At 48.3% G+C, this 23031-nt stretch overlaps 1 long non-coding RNA gene and 1 pseudogene across 7 annotated transcripts in view; one reads left to right on the forward strand and one right to left on the reverse strand.

Annotated features, from left to right (window-relative positions):
• LOC101712211 (mitochondrial proton/calcium exchanger protein-like) overlaps positions 1 to 17344 on the forward strand; it is a 53266-nt pseudogene extending 35922 nt beyond the window's left edge.
• The window catches only part of LOC110344758 (uncharacterized), a 211954-nt gene that overhangs the window by 169499 nt on the left and 19424 nt on the right, over positions 1 to 23031 (reverse strand). The gene's annotated exons all lie outside the window — the stretch shown is intronic.

Genomic DNA, 23031 nt, shown 5'->3' on the forward strand with positions numbered 1-23031 from the left:
ACAGTAACGATAGAAGCCAACTCCCACTTACCATGCCTGTATTGCCAGACAGCCTGTGCTGAAGCCACTGGCATGAGCTCATGCTAAACCAGCCCAGGAGGTGGGGTTGCATTGCCTTTGGTCCCCTCAGCCCAGCCTGGGCGTCAGCAGCTGCTATGGGCAACAAGTCCCTGTGTACAGCCAACAGCCACTCCTGGGCCTTGTGCAGCCACTCAGCCATTGGTCTTTCTTCTCGGAATAGAGGATGAAGCTACTGAATTGGGAGCTGGGCTAAGTGGGGGCCACTACCCAGAAGCGGGGAACCCTGAAGGCAACCCTTGGCTGATGGAGGCAGTGGGGGACAGGTATCCATGGATAATGCCTTACCCTGAGGTCTCTGGAAGGACAATCTGAAGGGAATGCTGCCTACTACTTCTGAGGATGCCTACAAGAATGAGTCCCTGTTGTCCTCAGCAGTACCCAGCTCAACCATGAACTCTGTACACCTCGTTTCTTCTCCTCTCTCTTAGCCTCCTCCAAGTCCTTCACTCCTGCCTCCTGCCATCACCTCCCAAATAAATTGCCTGCACCCCAGTTCTGCTTCCAGAGCAACCTAAATTAAAACATTCTAGATAAGGACACTGCAGCTCACAGAGGTTAAATAACTTGCGCAGGGCCACTCAGCTGATGAAGGACAGGATGGAATTGGATATGGACTGGCTGATTCTCACATCCTGTTCTGACCCACTGCCCTGTCACCTTCTTAAAGAAAACCAGTCGGTCCCTCTAAGCCCCTGGCCAATTCTCACCCTCTGCCTCAGAACCAGGCAGGGAGCACAAGGGGAAAGTGTGCCAGTAATGTTGCCCACCTGCCAAAAAGCAAGAATGTCTACCCTATACCCAAGCAGAGCCTCAGAGGCTCCCACAAAGAGTTCAGAGGAGCCCCCACCTTACGTGGGCTCAGGGCCCTGCTACAGGGTCCTTAGCCCTTCTCTGGAAGGATCAGCAGAGCTGGGGCGGGGAGGCTTTGAGCGCCCCCTAGGGGCCAACAAAACTACTCAACCTGAACCCTCAAAGCCAGCACAGATGCTGAGGGCAGATGTGGAAGACCTCTCCTTTACCAATGGGGAGCCCGAGAGGGACACTTCCTATGTCTTCACTCGGGTCTGAGATAAACAGAAGGCATACAAAGAAGACAAAAGAGTTCCGTGGGCTTTGCCTTTCCTAGGACCCTTTATCCCAGCAGTGGGAGGAAAGAGTCCAGGCCCAGCCACCTCCTGATCTGTGCAGAGAGGAGTCAGGAGGCAGTCAGGAGAGTATCAGGTCTGAGGAAGACAGGTGTGTGGAGCTCACCTCTGCAAAAGCAGTTCGAGCTGGGCTCAGGACCTCCTCGGACCCACCTGGTCACCCCTTCACTGATAAAGGTCTCCCTTGGTGCCAGGCTTTGCTGCATGACAGTACCCCAGTGGCTCAGGTGCTAATTGATAATCTCCAATTTAGAGCTGAGGAAACTCCAATGCAGAGAGGTTAAGTAACTTGCCCAAAACCACACAGCCATGCTGGCCTTCTGATTCCAAGAAAAGATCATTTAGAGGAAGCCTTCAGCCTTACACTTCCAGGATCCTCAATCTGCATGAATGTGGAAGAAGAAAACCCCTAAATGATTTCTGTATTTTGAGAGCATGAGGAGACAATTGACTATCCCAGAGCAAAATGACCAGAGCTCAGGCTGAAGGGTGACTACCAGCCCTGGGCCCAGACTAGCAGAATGGAGGGCTAGCTCATCTGGAAGCTGGGGCACATCAGAGCTAGGACCCCTAAGCATGAGCCCTGGGTTTGCTTGCAGCACTTACCAAGCACACATGGGAAGACCCGCCTGAAACACACCTGGAAAGACCCACCAACTGGCCATGGCTCCACCTGTAACAATTTAGGGTCTGCAAGAAAGCAGAATCACTGTGACCCCACCCAGACACCCTCAGGCTACCCTTTCTCACAGGGCCAGCTTTGCAGCCTCAGTAAATCCTGGGAAAACAAGCACAGATCACAGGTCAGCATCTTGGGTGCAGCCATGAGACCCCAGCCCTGCACGTACATGGCCACAGCAAAGAAGAGCTATTGTCAGGCACGTTGGCCCACATACAGTTGGCAAATGACAGTATTTCCCCAAAGTGGTGGAAACCCACAAAAAAATTTAAACAAGGAGTGTGAAGGCCCTGGGTTCAACCCCCAGTACCACACACACACACACACACACACACACACACACATACACACACACACACAGCTCATAGAGAGATGAGTGTGGATGCATTTCCATTCAGCCCATGGTATCTGCCAGGAGAGAGATGCCAAGATGTACTGCAGTCAACCTGGGCACGTCTGCCTGCCCACCACCCGGGTTGATCCCAGCATGCCAACTCCACCATCCCCTGCCTCCAGAGTGCAGAGGCACCTCCAGAAGAGCATCAGTGCCTCCATAGGAATGAAAAGGCCCCTGATTTATCTCCTGGGCTAGGGAGGATCTTTGAGGTGCTACAGGGACTTTCAAAAGGAGAGCAGGGAAACGATTAAATGTCAGGGTGGTTCATTGACCGACGCTGCTGCGCCCGATTTACTGTTCCAGGAAGGGCTGAAACAAGGACCATGAAAAAGTGAGGGCCTGAGGTGACCAGGAAAGGGTGTGGAGAGAGCTTGGCATCAGCAGAGATTTGTGAAAATGGCTTGAAACAGAAAAACGTCTCTAGTTAAAAATATATGAAAATAATTCCCAGCAGCTCATTCTTTTCCCACTGTGCTCTGCAGGAACAATCCCACTTATCACCCTGAAATCTGGGCAGAACAGAAAGTTTGGAAGGCTCTCAACACCCCCTGGGACCATCAGTGCTGTGTGCCATGTCTGCCCAGTACCTGGGGAACTGACACTAGGGACCACCTAACAGCAGAGTGTTTCTGTGCCCCTCCAGCCACAGGAAGACCCCTACTCTCTGTAGCTCCCACCAACCTCTGAAGGAGGGCCTATTTCCAGGTGAGAAAACTGAGGCTGAGAAAGGTTAAGGAACTCTTTTGAGGTTACAGGGCTATATTTCTCTGACCCCAAACTGATTCTTTAAAATGCAGTGCCTGGCTGTCTCTAGCAGTGATAGAAGTGGTCCAAGATGGGGACCCATTTCTTTGGGATACTGGAGTCTCCACAGATTAGGATGGATGGATGGATGGATGGATGGATGGATGATGAGGAACACAGGCAGCCAGCCCTGGAAGGGCTGAGGTGCTTTCCCTGACATTACTCGAAGTCCCTGGATGTTCCCCTGACATTTTCCAAAGTCAAATCTAAGCCATCATCACAATTGATGATGAAGAATAGAGGCTCTGTCTTTCCAGGCCCATTGTGCAGATAATGAAGCTGGGGACTAGAAAATAAAATAACTTGCCAAGGCCTCATGGCAAAGCTGACACCATGCCAGGCCCTCGGACTCCAGCCATGGAGAGGCTTTGGGTTGAGGAGGTGTAGACAGACTCCCTTGAGGCCTGGTACGGGAGCAAGTGCAGCAGGGTGCCCCTCTGACCACCCCAGGCCAGAGGTGGTGGAGGCAAGGAGTTTGGTGTGAGTGACAGGGCTCCAGGGGCCCCAGCTTCCTCCCTGGCCTTCCTGGGAACCACTGTAGCTTGCCTGTTTGACAAATGCCTTCCTGACCTTAAGGGCTGCAGCTGAGTCAAGTGTACATGGTGGGGCCTGGGAGGTAGTGAGGATTCCCAGGCCCTTCCCAGACTTGCATCCATTGAGCTTCCACTATTCCTCTCCCTGGTGCCTGGGAGAAACAAGACAGTCCCGACCCATAGGTGTAGGCACTGGGACCTAAGTTTCTGTCTCCTCAGAATCACTAGCTGGCTGCATCCCCTTCCCACATCCATGTGCTCCCCACTGACAGATGCTGGACCAGGCATCCCACAGGGACTCTCACTTGCTCCCACCAACTGGGTACGTCTCCCAGGCCTCACCCACTCAGACTGGCCAGAACAGAAGACCTCAACCCCAAGTCAAAATCAGGTTCTACAGAACAGACCCTACAGGAAGCCTGCCCAGTGGGATTGAGAAGCTCCCAGAAAGGCCTCCATGACCACCCAAACATGTCTGAAAATGCACGAGGTATGCACCAGCCCCACTTCACCTTAGAGAGAAGCCCTGCATCCTTCTGCTCCTGGCAGTGCCCCTTATGTAGCAGAATGGAAGGAGCAGCCCACAGAGGCTAGTGTTGGGCAGAAGAGGGGCCATTCAAACTGGGGTGGGGTAGGGGACATTCTTCCCTCCCCTAGGTAAGGACCTAAGCTTCCTTGAATCTCTGCCAAGTCAATGCTCCCATTCCCAGTTCATAGACTGCAACTACGGTGAGAGGCAGCTGGAGCCAGGGCTCAGACCTATGCCATCCAACTCATGAGCTCTTTCCCAGGCAAGACTGCAGGGAAGAAAAGATGGACAACCCCATGCTCTGGTCACTTGCATACAATGGCCCAAAGGACCTGGAGCCTCAGCTCAGTCCTAGACCAACCTTGGACTGAATGCATTAGCAAAAGCAAAATGAACAAAAAAATATAGAAAATCAGACTATAATCTAATAAATTTGATTTCATACAGGAAATACTTCTCCAACATCCATGATTGCTTTGCAAAAATAAATATTTTTGACTCCAAAAATACCTCCATAATTTCCAAAATTATATTAAATTATATGGGCCACATTCTTTTATTACAATATAATAAAGCTAGAAGTGAATGATAAATGCTTAATTTTTAAACCTAAGCATTTAGACTTTTTTAATTTAAAAAATTTACAAGCCTCCTACAAAACTCTTGGATTAAGCAGAATTTGCATGCTATTAAAAAGGAACAATGAAATGTTCCTGTCATCACATCAACATTTATGTAATCTTCCATCCAAAAGTAAACTCAGAGGAAAATTAATAACCTTGCTTGGTCTCATTACTGAACAAGAATAAAATTTAATGAACTAAGAGTTCAACTCAATACATTAGAAACAGTAGATAAAACATAATAAGAAAATAGGGCAAAGGAACAGACCTCAATAAACAGCTTTCCAACTTAAAGAAATTTACAGGTCCCTGCTTCATTTACATGTAGACAGTTTTCATAAAAAAGCAATAGGAGCTGCTTGAGAATCTTGTAGAATGTTTTACTTATGGAACCTGTTGATTAAAACTGTTTTCTGTGTAAAACATTAAATGAACGAAGCACAACTTCAATGTGCAAGAACAGAACTGTGAGTAAACACCCTTGGCCTGACCCAGCAGGTCAGAAAAACCCTGATGTCACACTTCTTGTCTTGTGGTCCAATTTTTTTTTTTTTTTTTTTTGGTACCAGGGACCAAACTCAGGTCCTCGCATTTGCGCAGCAGGCGGCGAAACCACTGAGCTAAATCCCCGGCCCCTTGTGGTCCATTTTTAATACACACCTATGGCTTGTTAGAACCTACAATGATTATCTGGAAAGGTGAATCAGTGATGGTAATGTTAAGGTGAATTCAGAGTAGCAATTTGTGGTGGTTAATTTTAGGTGTCAACTTCATGGGGTTAAGGGACATGCAGAGAACTGGGAAAGTGTTCTTTGTGGGGGGGGTGTCAGGGTTTTTCTGGAGGAGACTAGAGTGTGAATCTAAGAAGACTCCATAGGAAGACTGGCCCTCAACGTGGATAGGCACATCCACTCAGCCAGGGGCCTGGATAAACAAAAACAGGAAGGTGAATTGTTTTCCCTCTCTCCTGGAGCTGGGATACACTATTCCTCTCCTGCCCTTGGATATTAGAAGTTCAAGCTCTCCAGGCTTTGGACTCCAAGACTCACACGAGAGCCCTGAGGATCTCAAGCCTTCACCTCAAATACTATTGGCTTCCCTGGTACTGGGCCTTCAGCCTTGGTCCAAGCCATTTTTCCCGAGTCCCAGGGTCTCCAGCTGGCAGATGCCTGCTGTGAGACTCAGCCTCCATAACCACATCAGCCCATTCCTTTCCTATAGTGCTACATATTTATCCAATTGCTTCTGTCTCTCTGGAGAACCCTAATATAAAATTCATAATGATAAAATATCAAAGTCTTTTTAAAAAGATGGCAAAAAATTTGAATTAGATCATACAGAAAGTATAAGATGGGTGACTTTGGGGACCACAACATGCCACACATGGGTTCGGCAAAAGACCGACCCCAATGCTGTCTCCAGCTGAGGCTCTGGAACATTCTAATTCCATCCTCAGCGTGCAGAACGAGGTGACACTCACAAGCCTGCAGGCTGTGCCATGGAAGAGTAAGCAGCTCCACTTGTGGCCCCAGTGTCTGTGATAGTGGCCCCTCTCCCGGCAGCCTGTGAGCTCTCAGGGGACAGGGGACAGAACCTAGGGCTGATGGGACTCTTCAGGAAGCCCACTACCCAACACAGTTTTATCATCTCTATAAAACTTCAGCACAACTGGAAAGATCCCAGCTTTATCAAGAAACAAAACCAAAAAATAAGAGATGATGAGGAAGTAGAGCAGGAGGAGAAAGGAGAGTGGAAAGAAGAAGGGAAAGAAGAAGGGGAGAGAAAAGGGAGAGAGGGAAAGAAGGAAGGCGGGAAAGAAGGAAGGCAGGAAAGAAGGAAGGAAAAAAGGAAGGAAGGAAGGAAAGAAGGAAGGAAGGAAGGGAACGGGAAGGGGTCAAGGGAGGAGAACAACTTACTAGAAAAATGCCTAATCATCTACATGTCTGCTAATTAAATCTTAGAACCATTCATTGTCTACTTTAAGAGCTTTCAAGTCACTTAGCTCCCTTTGACCCAAAACAACAACTGTCTTTCTGATACAGACATTTCTGTCCCTGATGACAATTAACTTAGTAACTATTTTGTTTTTAAACAGCTTTATTAAGATATAATCTACACACCACCAAATTCACTCAAAACTATTTTTACAGAATGCATAAGAAGTGATTAAGAGCTGAGTTAAGTTATCAAGAGAAAAAGAAATTCTGTAGAGTTGTTCGGGGGTCTGCAATTTAAACTTGTGCTGAGTTGGTCCTTCCCAGAGGAGAGGTTTCTATGGGTCAGATGATTTGATTCTCCTTCCTAAGAAAGAGGCAAGGACATATGGATTTCAAGAGGCAGAGCTGACTGTGTATGCCAGATTTCAGACATTACTGCAGCCTGAAGAGCCCCAGTTTCATTGCACAAATTATTTCTCTGAAAGCTGCTGAAAAGGATTGTGGGCTATAATTAGAATAATGTCCTGCAGGATTACAGTCACAGATGTAATTACATAATCGTATACAGTTAAATGGCACCGTGAAAGGACAATCTCCCGAGCATGAGGGTAAGGGGGGCGCCAGGTGCCTCCTGTGGAACTGGGAACTCTAAGACCTATTTCTGATGCCAAATCAGCTCGGAAATAGTTAGACGAACCACAAGGTCCTTGTCCCGGGCATCAATCAACCACAAACTTAATGGATAATGTGGAAGCTGCCAAAGAACGACCCAAGTGAGAGTTCTCAATCAGCTCCCATTAGACACACCAGGAAAGAGATGGTGAGTTTGGAATCCATTGGTGGCTTGTTGTTTGTGGCATGGAAATCCTGCCCGTTGCACATACGTGGCTACAAGCACAGACAGCCACACTGGAAAACTACAGAGAGCCCGCTCTCTTTTTTTTTTTCCACATTACTGCTCTTTCCACATTTAATAAAAATGTACTAGAGCTTCTAGTCAGGGAAATTAGACAAGAAAAAGAAATAACATCCACATTGGAAAAGAAGCAAAACTATCTCTACTTTCAGACGACTTAATCTTGCATATAGAAAATCTTAAGAACTATAACACATACAATATTTCGGATGATAACTGAATTCATTAAGGTTCCAAGTTTTAAGATAAAAACACAAAAGTCAATTGTTTATACACAAGCAATGAATAATATGAAATTGAAACTGAAGACTACAAAACATCATTGAAAGAAACTAAGAAAAACTTTTGTAAATATAAAACTATCCCCTATGGATGGACTAGAAAACATAATTTTTAGCAAGGTAATACTCTACAAATTGATTAAGAAATGCAACTCAGACACTGTAATGCACATTGGTGGTGGGCTGGGGATATAGCTCAGTGGTGCGGCCACCTGCCTTGCAAGCACAAGGTCCTGAGCTTGATCCCCAGTACCAAAAAAAAAAAAAGCATGTGTGTAGTGCACATTGGTAATCTGGAAGGCTAAAGCAGGAGGATCTAAATTCAAGCCCAGCCTGGGCAACTTACCAACTCAGCAAGACCTCACCTCAAAATAAAAAAAGAGTTGAGTTGTATAGCTCAGTGTAAAGGTTCTTGGTTCAATCCTCAGTACTGCAAAGAAAAAAATTCTTTTCCAAAATCATAGTAACTTCTTTGCAGAAACTGATAAATTTAGGCAAGATTCACATGGAAATGCAAGGGACATAGAATAATCAAAACAATCTTGAGATGGAAGAATAAAAGTAGAAGAGAGTCGGGATTTAGCTCAGTGGTGCGGCCACCTGCTTTGCAAGCACAAGGTCCTGAGTTCGATCCTTGGTACCAAAAAAAAACCCTCACATATGCTGATTTCAAAGTGACAAAACTACTGTAATCAAGAGTATGTTTTACTGCCAAAGAGTAGGCATGTGTAGATCAATAGACTACAATGCAGAATCAAGAAATAAATGAGTCCCGTGCCCCCGGACGTCGATGACAGGGCAAGGCAGTCCTTGAGCAAGAGCCTGCTGCCAGAAACAGACCGCCGTGGTGCGGGTCTGGGAGGAGCCAAGGAGCAGGGCAAGGAGGAGGCCGCAGCCGGAAGCCATAGCGGCCCGCATATGGCGTCCATATTGCTGAGGAGCTGTAGCTGCCGGGTGCCTGCCGCCCGCCGCCCCGTGCCACTGCCCTGAGGGGACTGTCCCCTCTGGCTGCTGTACCACAACCCTTTGTACCTGTGCCTCAGAGCCAAGTCCTGCGGCCGCCGGAAGCCGAGGCCTGAGCGCCTGTGTATGGTGGCAGGAGTGCCGTGGACTCCCGCTGCAGCCGGTGTGTTCGTCGGGGAGGCCGGTATCGCCCCCTCTCAGCGATGACTCCAGTCCCTGAAGGTCAAGGACAAAAAGCTGGAGGATGTAGAGCCTGGCGGCCCCGGTGGCACTGAAGAAGTCTGCTGAGACGGAGGGTACAGGACGAGCTCTAGCGCTACTACCATGGCTTCCGCCTGCCAGGGGTTGACGCCAAGATCGCTGTGCGCATGCTCCAGCCGGCAGCATAGGCAGTTTCTCCACAACTATGCTGACCTCTTCCGCCTGGTGCCCTTCATGGAGTTCCTGCTGCCTGTGGCTGTGAAGCTCTTTCCCAACATGCTGCCATCCACGCTTAAGACGCAGTCCATCAAGGAAGAGAGGCTGAAGAAGGAGCTGCGAATCAAGCTGGAGCTGGCCAAGTTCCTCCAGGACATCATCGAGGAGATGGCACTGAAGAACAAGGCGGTCAAGGTCAGCGCCACCCAGGACTTCTCTGCGTTCTTCCAGAAGATACGTGAGATGGGGGAGAAGCCCAGCAAAGAGGAAATCATGCACTTCTCCAAGCTTTTCAAGGATGAGCTGACCCTGGACAACCTCATGTGGCCGCAGCTGGTGGCGGAGTACAAGCCGATGGAGCTGCAGTCCATCAGCACCAACAACTTCCTGCACTTCCAGCTCACCATGCGTTATGGTCCATAAAGGCCGACAACAAGCTGATCCTGAGGAAAGGGTGGACAGCCTGAATGTCAAGGAGCTGCAGGCGGCATGCCGGGCGCGGGGCATGCTGACCCTAGGCGTCACCGAGGACCAGTTGCAGAGGCAGCTGAAGCAGTGGTTGGATCTGCACCAGCACCAGGAGATGCCCACACTGCTGCTTGTGCGGTCTCAGGCCATGAATCTCCCAGACACTCTCACCTGCTGACCAGCTCAAGTCTACCTCCAGACCTTCCCGGAGATTGTGGCCAAGGAGCCCCAGGTGAAAGCATTCGGGTTGCAAGGCGAGCAGGTGTACAAAGCCAAGCTAGAGGCCACGCTGCAGGAGGAGGCCACCATGTGGCAGAAACACCACGAGAAGGAGCTGCAGTGGGCTGCAGAGGTGTAAGCAGCGAAGGGCGCTGAGCTAGAAAGTGTGGGTGCCACCACTCCCGATAAGTCTGTGGCCAAGCTGCAGCCGGAGGTGCCTGATGTGATCTTGCCCTCTGAGGCCCTGAAGGACACTGCCCCTGTGCTGGAGGGCTTGAAGGAAGAGGAAATAACTAAGGAGGAAATCGATGTGCTGAGCAATGCGTGCTCCAAGTTGAAGGAGCAGAAGAAGTCGCTGACCAAGGAGGAGGAGGAGCTGGTGCTGCTGACGGAGGACATCCAGGACCACAGCAAGATCAAGAAGGAGCTTTCCAAGATGGGTGAGGACAAGCTCGAGGAGGCATCGAAAAGCTATAAGACGCTGACACAGTGGGTGCAGCAGATGATCAGGCAGATCGATGGGCTCATCGCCCAGCTGGAGGCGGACCAGCAGGCTGGCAGGCTGGGCGCAGCTGAGACCACGCCCGTGGGGAAGAATGTCATCAGTGTCAGAGCTCATCAGTGCCATGAAACAAATCAAGCACATCCGGAAAACAAGCTGGTCAGCTTGGCCTCTCTAAATGGACTCAAGCCCTGCAGGACTTTGAACCAACAATCTTTGTTTGCATCCCATTTCCATCTTTCAGATGTGACAAATCCGTTAGTATTTGTTTTATATAGTTGGGTGCACTAGTGTTTGGTGCATAGATATTTATGATTGTCATCTCTTCCTCTTGGATTCTTCCCTTTACAAGGATGTAGTGTCCTTCTTCATCTCTCTTAATTAGTGTTGGTTTGAAATCTACTTGATCTGCAAAGAGGATAGCTACTCCTGCTTTTTTTCGGGTTCCTGTCGCATGCAGTATTGTTTTCCACCCTTTAACTTTCAGTCTATGAGTTTCCTTTTGAATTAAGTGTGTTTCTTGTATGCAGCATATTGTTGAATTTTGCTTCTTGACCCATTCTGCCAGTCTATTTCTTTTGATTGGTGAATTGAGACCATTAAGGTTGATGGTTATAACTGAAACGTATTGACTTGTCATTGCCATGACTTTTTCTTTTTGTTGGGTTCTCCCCCTTTACATTTAATTTCTTGTCATGCCAGATGGGTTCATTCTGCTTTGCTTCCTGGGGTTGTGATCCTCAATGTCTGTTCCTAGGATATTGTGTAAAATTCTTTGGAGTGCTGGTTTGGTATTCACGAAGTTCCTAAGGTGCTCTTTGTCATGAAAGTATCTTATTTCTCCATCCATTTTGAAAGATAGTTTTGCAGGGTCCATCAATCTGGGTTGGAGGCTGTTTTCTTTTAGGGCTTGGAATATGTCACTCCAAGCTCTTCTTGCCTTGATGGTTTGTGTTGAGAAGTCTGCTGTGATTCGGATGGGCTTTCCTTTGTATGTGATTTGTTTCTTTTCTCTGACTGCTTGGAGAACTTTATTCTTCTGTTGTGTTTCTGGAATCTTAACAGTTATATGCCTATGTGTAGATTTTTTTTGATCAAGGCTATTTGGAGTCCTATATGCCTCACTTATCTGTATGTCAAGCTCTTTTCCCCTGCTTGGGAAGTTTTCTGCCATTATTTCTGTGAAGAGATTTTTTATGTCATCTGCACTCTCTCCTGTTTCTTCATTGAGCCCAATCAGTCTTATGTTATTCTTTTTTGCATCATCTAGCAGCTGCTGGCTTGATTTCTCATGTTCCCTTATAATTTTGAAGCAATTTTTCTTTTCCTGGTCACTAATTGCAATCTTATCTTCTATATCTGAAATTCTGTCCTCACACTGGCTCATCCTGCTGTGTAGACTTTCAGTGGAGTTTTTCAGGTCCTGGAAATCTATTTGCATCTGTTTTATAGATTCCATTTGTTTCTTATGTTGGGATTCCATCATGTTCCTCAGCTCCTCTCTAGATTTATTAATCATGTCTTGCACTAAGGGCACAATTTCTCCTGTTATCTGAGAAATTATTTCTGATTTCATTTTTTCCAGATCCCCTTTTGTTGCCAGTTCAGTGGGTCCAGGTGGTTGAGTATCAGAGGGTTCCATCTCATTTCCCTTTGGGGTTGCTGTAGGTGATCTGGAAGTCTGGTTTTGAGATTTATTTATGTGTTTTCTCATTTCGACTGGGGTGGGGGGCTGTTAGGGCCTGCACGGATTACCTCCTCTGAGCTGGGTGAGGTGGGACAGGGGCCGGGAGCAGTGGTAGGGATGGTGCCCCAAAAGCCCTTTCCTGTGGGCTGGGAGCAGCCAGAGGGATGGTGGCTGGGAAACCCCTTCCTCTGGACCAGGAGCAGTGGGATGGTGGCTCAGAAGCCCCTCCCTCTGGGCCAGGAGCGGTGGGAGGGATGGTGGCCCGGAAGCCCCTTCCTCTGGGCCAGGAGCAGCAGGACAGAAGGTGGCCCAAAAGCCCTTTCCTCTGGGCTGGGAGCAGTGGGAGGGATGGTGACCGGGAAGCCCCTTCCTCTGGACCAGGAGCAGTGGGACGACAGCTCAGAAGCCCCTACCTCTGGGCCGGGAACAGTGGGACTCAGTACCTTGGTCTGGTGGTCTGGTGTCCTCTGCACCTTGGTAATGTGGAATCAGGTGGCTGCCTGTCTGCAGTGGGGTGATTCGGTGTCTTCTGCGTGACTCAGGACCTCGGTAGGGCGTGCACAGACCTGCCTGTCTGCAGCGGGCTGATTCGGCGTCTTCCGCGTGACTCCAGAGAGCCTGCTCTCTTACTCTCCGGAAGTCTGAGTAGCACTCAACATTTTGGAGATTTCCAAGCATCATCTAGCTGAAGACATTGACTTGCTCCTATATCACACCCAGGATCTGCATGGCAGTGCACTCTGGACTTCCGGAGAGGTTCCACCCACTGGCGTATCATTCTGCTCTATCCCACAGGCACAATCTGCTTCCCACACCTCTCTAAGATGGTCCATATGTTTGCAATGCACAACTGAGAAAATATCTTTTGTTAGCCCAAGTGCCCTAAATTTTGGTCCAGAAAAAAAGAAAAGGTAGCTGTATAAGTAGACCACAGCTTTTGAAAGCCATGGTGCTAAATCACATTAATATGGACCCCATTAATCTGAAGTAGGTGCTAATCTCGTAGGCCTAGAGGGAGGCTTAGCTTTGAAGAAAGAGTTTGCTTTCTAAGCAAAGAAGGATGCAAACAAGCCACAGTAAGTGTAACCTACTTAGAAGAAGATGTTGTTCTTAAAGAAAAAGGTGCCCAATAAGCCAGGCCTGCTTTTCAGTGCTAATCCCCCAGCTCACCCTCCACTTTAGACAGCAACCAACCTACTTAGAGCACTGTATGGACCTCGAGTCCCTCTCACATTCCAGCAACCCCAGCATTTTCTCTAACACTGTCATCAGAAGTAGAAATGTTCCTTGATCCACTTCTCCCACTGCCTTCTTGGAGAAACTGAGGTCCAGGGAAGGGATAAAACCAGCTCAAAATCACACATTCAGCAATTCGGCCTGGTGATTGGAATCACGTCTAGTCTCTAACTTTGCCTCCCACACATCAGGTTCTGATCCCAGCTCTGCCCCTTACTGGGAGACTCTGGTCTCGTTACTTGAGCTGATGAGTCTATGTGCAGATGCAGGCCAGAGCCTCCCCATCCACCCCAGCCCAGATAAGACCGGCCCAAACTCCAACCCTGTCCTCTGTGTAAGTCCAGTGCCTTCTCCTAGATCTCTGCCAATCCTGGTGGTCACCTCCGCCCCATCGTCCTGCTTTCCTGCACACTGTCTCTGTCCCTCACTGCATGGTCTCAGATGGGACACCCAGCCCTGTCTTCAACAAAGGCACATGAATGCGGTAGGCTTTGCTGAAGGGCATCTTCAAAGATGGGTCTGTAGCAGCTCCATCTTTTGGGACACCCCCTTGTAAGTCAGTCCTGGGCTCTGGGGAACAGAAGGACTCAATTATCTCCAGGCAACTCCTCAATGAAAGGCGTCCATCCAGGACTGGAGCAGCAGTCCAGTAAGTGGAAAGCCTGTACAGCTGGATCCAACCTGAGCACTGCCTACAGGCAGGAGGAAGAGACGGTGCTGGAGAACTTCCTCCAAAGCAAAACACAGCTTCCCACTCAGCATCAGGTGCCATGGCCTCTAAACATCCTCAGCTCATGCCTCCGGGTGCCCCTCGCCCCCGTCGACTCTATCTTTGCACATCCCTGACTCTTTCCTTATATTCTTTCTCCCTTTTTCTGTTAGTTTTCCCTCCCTCTCTGGAATGACAACAGTTTTAAAAATCTCATTTTCTTCTGCAGAATGGTTTTGATCATTCTTTCCTTCCTCTGTTCCCTGAGATCCTGCCAAACGGTGACTACCTTCCAGGCTTCCAAGTTTGGGCACTGAAAGTCCCACATCCCAGGAAAGCGCACAGTCCCAAGCAAACCGGAATGCTCCAAATTAAAGTGTTGTTCCAGCCACCTGACTGCTCAGGCTCCCTCCCAAAGGGACAGTAAGTAAATGCTGGCTAAGATGGTGCCTCATCTTTCTTTTTAATCACAATGGGTGTTAAATCACATCAACTGCTGCTCAGCTTCTATTAAAAGAAACACAATTTAATCTGTCCATGAAAAAAGTTACATTAGTATATTTTCTAATGTTCAATCATCATTTGTTGTTGGAATAAGCCACATTTGAACACGCTAAATGTTTCTTATGATCTCGTGCTTGATTTGATATTCTAATATTTTGTACGTAACGTTTGTTCCTAAATGAGTTTTGTTCACAGTTTTCTTTTGCCACTTTTGTCTGATGTTAGTGCCTAGAATAGACTCGCCTTGCAAAATGAGTCTGAGAACATTTCCACTTTTTTCACACCTATTTCCTTCCTGCCTGGCCTGAATACAGGAGTGAAAAATGAAAGAAGAAAGACATTCCAACCTGCCAGGCAGGAAATTTGCCTCCAGGTGAACGGCTTCATCTTTACATCCAACAGGTACAACATGTTCAGGGAAAAAATGTATTCAAAATGATGGACATCAAGAAATATAATGGTGAAATGAAGAAAATAATTCTTCATGGAACTCCTGGAGGGAAAAGAAGTATTTTCTGAGGTAGAAAGAATGCATGAAGCCACTCAAATTCTTCCTCAGCAAGTTTCAATGCAGAGAAATATGAGGCAGCAATGTCCACAAACCGCAGTGGAAATATGAACTCGAAGTGTCATGGCCTTCACCTCAGCATTCAAGCATAAAAAGCAACAGGCAGACACTCTCAGAGAACAGGAGAGACTATAGCAGCCAGAAACATGTCTTAAAATTCTCACTGACAGTTACATCCAGGCAAAGTGTATCACAAGGGAAAGGAAACTAGAGGAGCCAGGAATTCCAGGGCTGCCTGAAGAGGATGGAGGAGGAAGAGGTCATGATGGAGCGGGGAAGAGGGTCCGGACCAGGGAGGAGAAGGGAGGGCTGAAAGAAAAGGAAGGAAGGAAGGAAAGAAGGAAGGAAGGAAGGAAGGAAGGAAGGAAGGAAGGAAGGAAGGAAGGAAAAGGAGACAGAGGAGGAGGGGTGGAGGAGGAATCCTCAACAGCAGAGCAATGCCTGTGGAAAGGCAGTTTTAAAGGGAAAACCACATATGTTTCAAGTTGTCCTTAAAAGAGAAAAATCAAGAGATTCATCCAGGGGACCCTGTAATCACAGCACTGCAGGAGGCTGAGGCAGGAGGATTACAAATTCAAGCCCAGCCTAGCTGGGCAATTTAGCAAGATGCTAATTCAAAAATAAAAGACAAGGGATGCAACTCAGTGCAAAGGCCCTGAGTTCAATCCCCAGTACCACAAAAAGAAAGAAAGAAGGAGGGAAGGAAGGAAGGAAGGAAGGAAGGAAGGAAGGAAGGAAGGAAGGAAGGAAAGGGAAGGGAAGGAAGAAAGAAAGAAAGAAAGAGGCACTATCCAACACAAAACTCAAGCAACACATTTAGGAGGGGGGAATAAAGCTATTACACGGTAAAATGAAACACTGAAATGGAGGGGGGACTTTGAAATAGAAAGGTCATGAAAAATGGCAAGCATTGAATATAACAAAATATGGAATTAAAGGAAACCCACAAAAGAGAATCCAAGTGTTCTAAACTTGGACAAGGTAAAAGTCTAATCCAGTAAATAAAAATCGGTAAGGACCTTCAACAAAAAATGATGCTCAAATCTTCATCTTTCACAGTACAAAGCAAGTCAAAATTGTATGGAATTAGAAGTACGGTTTAACCAAAATGACTCTCAGAACATCCTGTTCTTTATAATCTTTATTTTCCCTTAATCTTAGAGACTCTTAAGAATGACCAGGTCAGAGCGGGGAGTTGTTTGGTTGCCACACTAGGGACTGAATCCAGGGCCTTCATACTGAGTTACATTCCCACGCTTTTTTTTTTTTGAGACTGAGTCTTGCTAAGTTGCTGAATTTCCTAGGCTGGGCTGGAACTGATAATCCTCCTGCCTCAGCCTCCCACAGTGCTAGGATTACAGACGGGTGCTACCACGCCCAGCTAAAAACAATGAATGTTTTGATGTGGAAAAAAAATTACTCCCAAATTCAACCAGTGTTTCAGTTTCATTTTGAGTCTTTCATTGCTGCTATGATATTCAAGCAAAATTCAATGCTTTCATTTTAAAATAGTACATGTTAAATACTCCTGTTTCATGAAACTGCTTCTATTTGTACACCTGTACATATTCCTAGAGAGACATCTGGAATGACTACCACCTACTTTTAACAACTATTTCTGGCTGGTGAGATGTTGAATTGTATATTCTCCTTTTTTTTTTTCACTTCTCTTTCACTTGAATTGTTTATTAGGATGACTTATTTTTGTAAAATCAATAAAGTCATTATTCTTAAAGGGAAAAAGGAGAAAGAGAAGGAGGAAGGGAGAAAAAGAGAGAGGGAGAGGGAGGCTGGAAGGGAGTCAGGACATGATATCCAAAAGTATTCCACCCACCTTGGCCTGCTGAGGACTTTTTTTTTGAGGCCTTTAAACTGAAGGAGATTCTACGACCTCAGAAGCAAAGTCTTTCTGGCCTTCTCCTGCCCTCCAATCTCTCACCCTCTTTGTCCCCTAAAGCAAGTCAGAAATGAGACTTCTCCCCCAGGTAGATTACAGGTATCAGAACCCTTCTCTCCCAAAACTAGTCATAAAACCTAGCAAGGTCACTCTCTCCCTCCTCCCCTCTCCCTTACAGACCCTCAGTTCGGAGGGGGCGCATCCTACATCCAGAAGGAAAAAGGCTACAAGATGCCCAGAAGAATGTGAACCGACAGGACTTGTTGGGTGACCCCCTGCCCCAGTCATGGCCATCAGAACTGACCCTTATGTCCAGCCACATTTCCACACAGCTGTCTGTTCTTCATGGAATATGAGCATAAAAATAGTTTTCCCTGGGTCTTGGGTCTCGTTTCTGAAGACCTTTATGTCACACGAAACTTTGATTAAATAAGTGTGTTATGCTTTGTCTTGTTAACCTGTCTTTTGTTGTAGTAGTGCTAGCTGTGACCCTCTTGGGGGTGAAGAAAAGTATCACGCTTTTCTACCCATACAGGAGAGAAAGAAGGAAGAAAGAAAACCATCAAAGCCCTGAGGCTTTTGTCACAGATTCTCCCACCCATTGTTCTTCAAGGCAATCAGGGTTCAAGCTCCCTCCCCTGGCATGTTTCACCTTCCTGGACACTCACAGGGTGGTGACAGCCCAGCCACTCACTGCTCTGACTGATTAAGGCTCCTCTGGAGGTGAGGGGACCTTTGGCAGAACTGACTTTGTGTCAAGCTTTGACTTTGCCCTAAAGCTCAGGTTTCCTCCCCACTTTTTGTTTATATTGCCCTCAATTCCCTTCAGAAACAAATGCAGTATCAGTAGAAGCCACTGAGCCCATCTAAGGCCAGAGTGGCCAGAGCCATGGGCTGGGACCCAGCTGCTCAAGGCTTCACTGTGTGACCTTGGGCAAGTCCCTCCTGGTCTCAGTGTCCACCTTGTCCAAGGAGAGGGTCCCTAAGGGGCCTGCCAGCTCTGAGTCTGTCGTGCAGTGAACTCTCAAAAGCAATGGCAAAGTAAACCTGTGCAGAAGGGACTAGGCTTGATGTTTTGGGCTCTCTGCTTGTAGTTGATAGCCCTAGGATAACCCTGTGGCAGAATTCCACTCTGACTCTCACACCTGTCCAGGCAAGCCCAGGTGGCTTCAGTAACTTAGCCAAGGGTGCTCACCTAACAGGTGAGCCCCAAACAGCATTTGAGCCCCATCTTGTCTTGCTCTGAAGCCTCACTTTCAGCATCCTCCCTTGTTCCTTCCCTGCAATGGCCTCAACCTGAAGCCTAAAGCTGCACCCCCATGCTGCCCTTGGACAGGGTAAGGACCAGTACTCCCTGGACCAGAACCACCTGCTAGCCAGGAGGTACCCAATGGAGGCAGCATGTCAGGGCAGGGATGGTGGGGCAAGACCTGGCCCCCTGCTGAAGGAGGGACAGGAAAAGTTGGACACACCTGGAGGGGTGGCCATGACAGGGGAGCCCAGCTGGGGACAAACGACAGTACGGAGGGACCAGGCATGGCCTGCTGGAGAGGAGCAGCTCAGGCACTGTCACTGTGTTTCAACACTGGAGTCTCTCTCGGAGTGTAGGAAGGTCTGGAGCAGCGCAAGTGAAAGGAGTGAACACTAGGACAGTGTCAGGCAGGACACAGGCACAAGGAGGAGGGCCTGGATGCTGCTCAGTCAGAAGGCACATGGAGAGACCCCTGCCAGCTGGGAGGGTGGGATCCATCACCCCCGCAGAGGATGTGATTTGCTTTCTTCTGGCAAAGTCACCTCTCAAAACAACTCATGGATGTTCCTTTTAGTCAGCACACATCATCCCCTCAAGTTCTAGTGGTTCTGAGAGGGAAACGATCCAAGCCTGGCCAGTTAAGGTATCCCAGTCCCGACCACTGCCAGAAGTTCAGGACAGAAACACTACTCAAATTGGTTGATGGCATTCACTCCTAAGGCTTCTGTGAGAACTGTCACAGAAGGGGCACCTCTTTCTGCTTCAGCACCTAAACTGGTCAGATGACAATCCATATAAAAAGAGAGCATCCACATGGTGGGGTCTGCAAAGGGATTAAACCCAAACAGAGAAAGATAGAAAGATATAGAAAAAGAAAGAAGCTGAGCCCTTGAATCAAGCCATGCCTGAAACCTGAGCCTTTCAGTTCCTGAAACATCAGCCATTTTTGCTTTATTGAGTATATGATGATTTCCAATCATCTGCAAATGCATGCATCTCAGTAAAGCAGCCCCCAAAGGCCCTTCAAGGTGGGACTTAGGGACACTTTTGACCTATAAATGTTTCCCTGCTAAGTTCATGCTAATGCACCTGATTTGAGTCTTGGTTGCACAATTCCCAAGGGCAAGTGTCAAGTAAAGCAGTTAGTGGCAAGGTCCCCTGGACTGACATCTAGAAGAAACCAAATGCTGCATGTGGCCAATCCCCACATGGCCAAAATGCACACACACACACACGCACACATACACACACACCATCCTTTGGAGAATCCATCCTGGCTTGGGGACATCATCCCAGGCCTGCTTCCACTTCAAAAGCTTGGAAGGGAGTGCTTGGGTGGAAAACAAAATAGAGCTAGGCCACAGGTAAAGGCCCAGGCAGACGTTGCCAAGAAAGCTTGTTTCGTAGAACAGCTGAGTACACTCAGCCCCAAAGGCTGCTATTGGTGAGGATGGGGAGTTAGAAGAGCCTGAGGTTCCAAGGTCTCCAGCAAATAAAGGAAGGGTGCAGGACAGAGGCACAGTGAGCCTTCTGGCCCACACTGGGCATCCCTGGCACACTCCTAGCTTCCCTCAGCCTGCCATTGGATCCACTTTGCCCCCACCTGCTGCCAGTTCAAGGTGAGGAGCCCAGTGTGACCCATCTCTGAACCTGTTTGGCCCGGGTTTCAGAACTGAATAAACAAATGTGTAAGTGAATGAATGAATGAGAGAAGGTCCCTGCTCTCTCGACACTCAGGCTGTGTCAGGCCCCTCTAAATGACACCTCTAAAAGAGGGAAAGAAGAGGCTGTTTGGGCAGGGACAGCAGGTTAGTAGCAGCAGACTGCCTAGGGCAATCTCTGCCTATTCCAACAGCCTGACCTTCTAACTTCCTCTCTCTCCTGTCCAACATGATTGCTTCAAGTATCTGCACCAGGCAGGCATTTTCAGGTTTCCTTAAGTAGAAGTGACACAGGCAAGTGGGGGTGAGGAGCCCATGGAAGGAAGCACCCCTCACCTTTCCTGAGTTCATGCAGTGATTGTAGCCAGCCTGGACCCAACTGTCTCTTTCTGCTTTCCCATAGAGCAATCAGGTTCAGCTGAGCATCACAAACCATTTTATTGGAACCCAGACCCCACTGTTATCGCCAGACCTGGTTATAACACCTCAGGGCCCTGCAGGCTGGGGTCTTGAGCAAGTGAGTTCCCTCCTCCCCAGCCACCAACCTGGGGCTCTGTGAGGTCAGAACAGAAGATCTTGAAGGATCCCTTCTGGAGGGCCAGAATGCAGAGTTGAAATGACTTGACAAGGGTCAGGGAGTGCTAGCAGCAGAGCCAGCACCAGAGGCTCCCCTACAGACTCGTAGCCCAGTGCTCTTCCCACTACAATGAGACATGGGCAATGGTCAGCCTTTTCCTCTTATCCTGAAATGACTAAAACATAACAAAATTATAGAAAATATCAGGAGCAAGAGATAAGATCACAGGCAAAAAGGAGCAACAATTTGGTGACTCTCCAAGATTCTCCAAATGCTTGAAAAACAGTCCATTCTCTGAAACCCTCCCAATGGCTAGTATGTTACCAAATATTGTTTTTAAGCCACAGATTAAATTGTTTCTGATGTCCTCGGGAGCCCTGTGTCAATAGCTGATGCTAATATTTTGCGAGAGACAGGCAGAGTGGAACAAATGTAAAATCAATGCCATCTGTCTCCAGGAAACCACTCAGGATTCCAGACATTTGAGAGGCCTGACGCAAGCAGCTTTGGGAGTGACAGCTCCCACAGAGGTAGAGAGAGATGGGAAGTAGAAAGATCCATTTCTGGTCAAAAGAAGACCCTTTCTGATTGTTAAAAAACAAAATCAGTGAAATTTGATCATGGCCAAGTGATTCTTCCTTCTTTAAAATCCTCATCCCAAGCACAAATTTATAATACAGTCCACCATACCTGACAAGAGGATGGCTTGTGGTCAGATATCAGAGGGGACTTCCTCAGTAAAGAATGAGGAAGAGCTCAGAAGAGGCCAACCAGTGAAGCCGATTTATGTGAATGGCCATGAAGACTGTAAGCCCGTACAGAACAGAGGTGTGGGTAAGATGGCCTCCTAGGGATTCTCAGAAGACTAGCTCCGCAGGTTTTCTGGTCAGGAGCAAAGGGTAGCAAGGGCTCATAGATTCACCAGGAGGAGAAGCAGCTGGCCTTGTGAAGCAGGCCAAGGCACCTCCAGAAGTCTAGCTGTTGGGATGCACTATGACCACTGAGTTAGCCTCAGAAGGCTTCCAGGGAAGCACCTAGCGGAGCCCAGGCAGGGAGGGGCTCATGATTCCTAGGGATGTGGCCTTTCGTCTGGGGTCCCTGAAGACTTCCGAGCCCTGAATGGAGAGCATCCTTGCCTTCCTGGCACCAGTCCTACTTGTGTACATCTGTCTGTATGGTAACCCCTCCCCAAACCCTGACTGGGACCCAGAATCTGATGAGAAGTTGTTTATAAATGGGAAGCAAAGGTCAGACCTGAAATCTGGGGAATTCAGACTGGAGAGCGGTTCTTACCCCTGCCGTGGACCGTGTTGTCACACAGAGGTGCTCTGTGCTCTTCAGCTTCCCTGGGCATCAGTGATGCTGGCTGAGCCAGCGCATGGGGACCCTCACCCCACTGCCCTGCCCTTTCTCTCCTCCCAGGAGTGCTGACTGGCCCCACGGCCCATGGCAGCTGAAGGGACCATGGCTCTCGGCCCTTCCATTCTCTCTTCAGCCTGGCTTTTTCCCCTGAGGTCTCCTGATTGGAATGGGGACTGCCTCAGAGTGCTTTAGTGACAAGTGACATTCAGTGAATGGTTCAATTGGAACAGATCTGCCAAAGGACAGTCTTCTATGCTGCTGCAGTCAGTCGTTAGGATTACAAAGAGCAAGGAACCTCTATGGGTAGATAAATACATCTTAATGAGGATGTGACAGTCAGGACTTCTGGTGACAAGTGACAGAAACCTAAACAAGGCCAGATCAGGCAAAGCGGGAGGATGTGTGAGTTCAGGGGCCGAGCCTCGGGAAGAGCAGGAGTCTTGTGTGGATGGGCAGGACATCAGGGAGGTCCCTGTCTCCCCTCCCCACCCTTCCAGGAAGCCAGCTTCATTCCTGAAGTCTTGCTGCTTCACATTTGAGGGGTTTTTTTCTTTGCAATATTGGGAATTGGACCCAGGACCTTCCTTGGCCCCAAGCCTTTAATTTTTTTTATTTTGATACTGGGTCTCACTAAGTCACTATGTTGCCCAGGCTGGGCTTGAACTTTGCATGCTCCTACCTCAGCCTCCCAGAGTGCTGGGATTATAGTCATATCCCACCTTATGAGATTTGCTGTTTCCCACCTCTCCTATCAGCAGCAGCCCCAGCCCAGCCCCAGGAACTGTATGGTGCATGAGGGAACAAAGCCCCCCCAAGTAGGAAGGATATGACAGGGGCGAAGGAGACAAAGATACCCCATGAACAAAGAGAAAGATGCCCAGAGTAGGGCCATGGCTCCCATGGCACCTTCAGGGGCCCGTTGCTCCTGGCTTCCTCTGACTCCATCACTGACCTGGGGTGGGGTTCTGCATGTTTCAGTATCTGCATGGGGTCTTTCCTGCCTTGTCCTAAACTGCAGAGAAGCCAGTGAGCAGTGGGGAGGGGATGGCGGGGCAGAGTGCCCACTGCAGGGAGATGTGCCCTA

This window comes from Heterocephalus glaber, unplaced genomic scaffold, assembly GCF_053883595.1.
Source record: "Heterocephalus glaber isolate CG9 unplaced genomic scaffold, H.glaber_assembly_v1.0 deba00001561, whole genome shotgun sequence".
NCBI lineage: Eukaryota > Metazoa > Chordata > Mammalia > Rodentia > Bathyergidae > Heterocephalus > Heterocephalus glaber.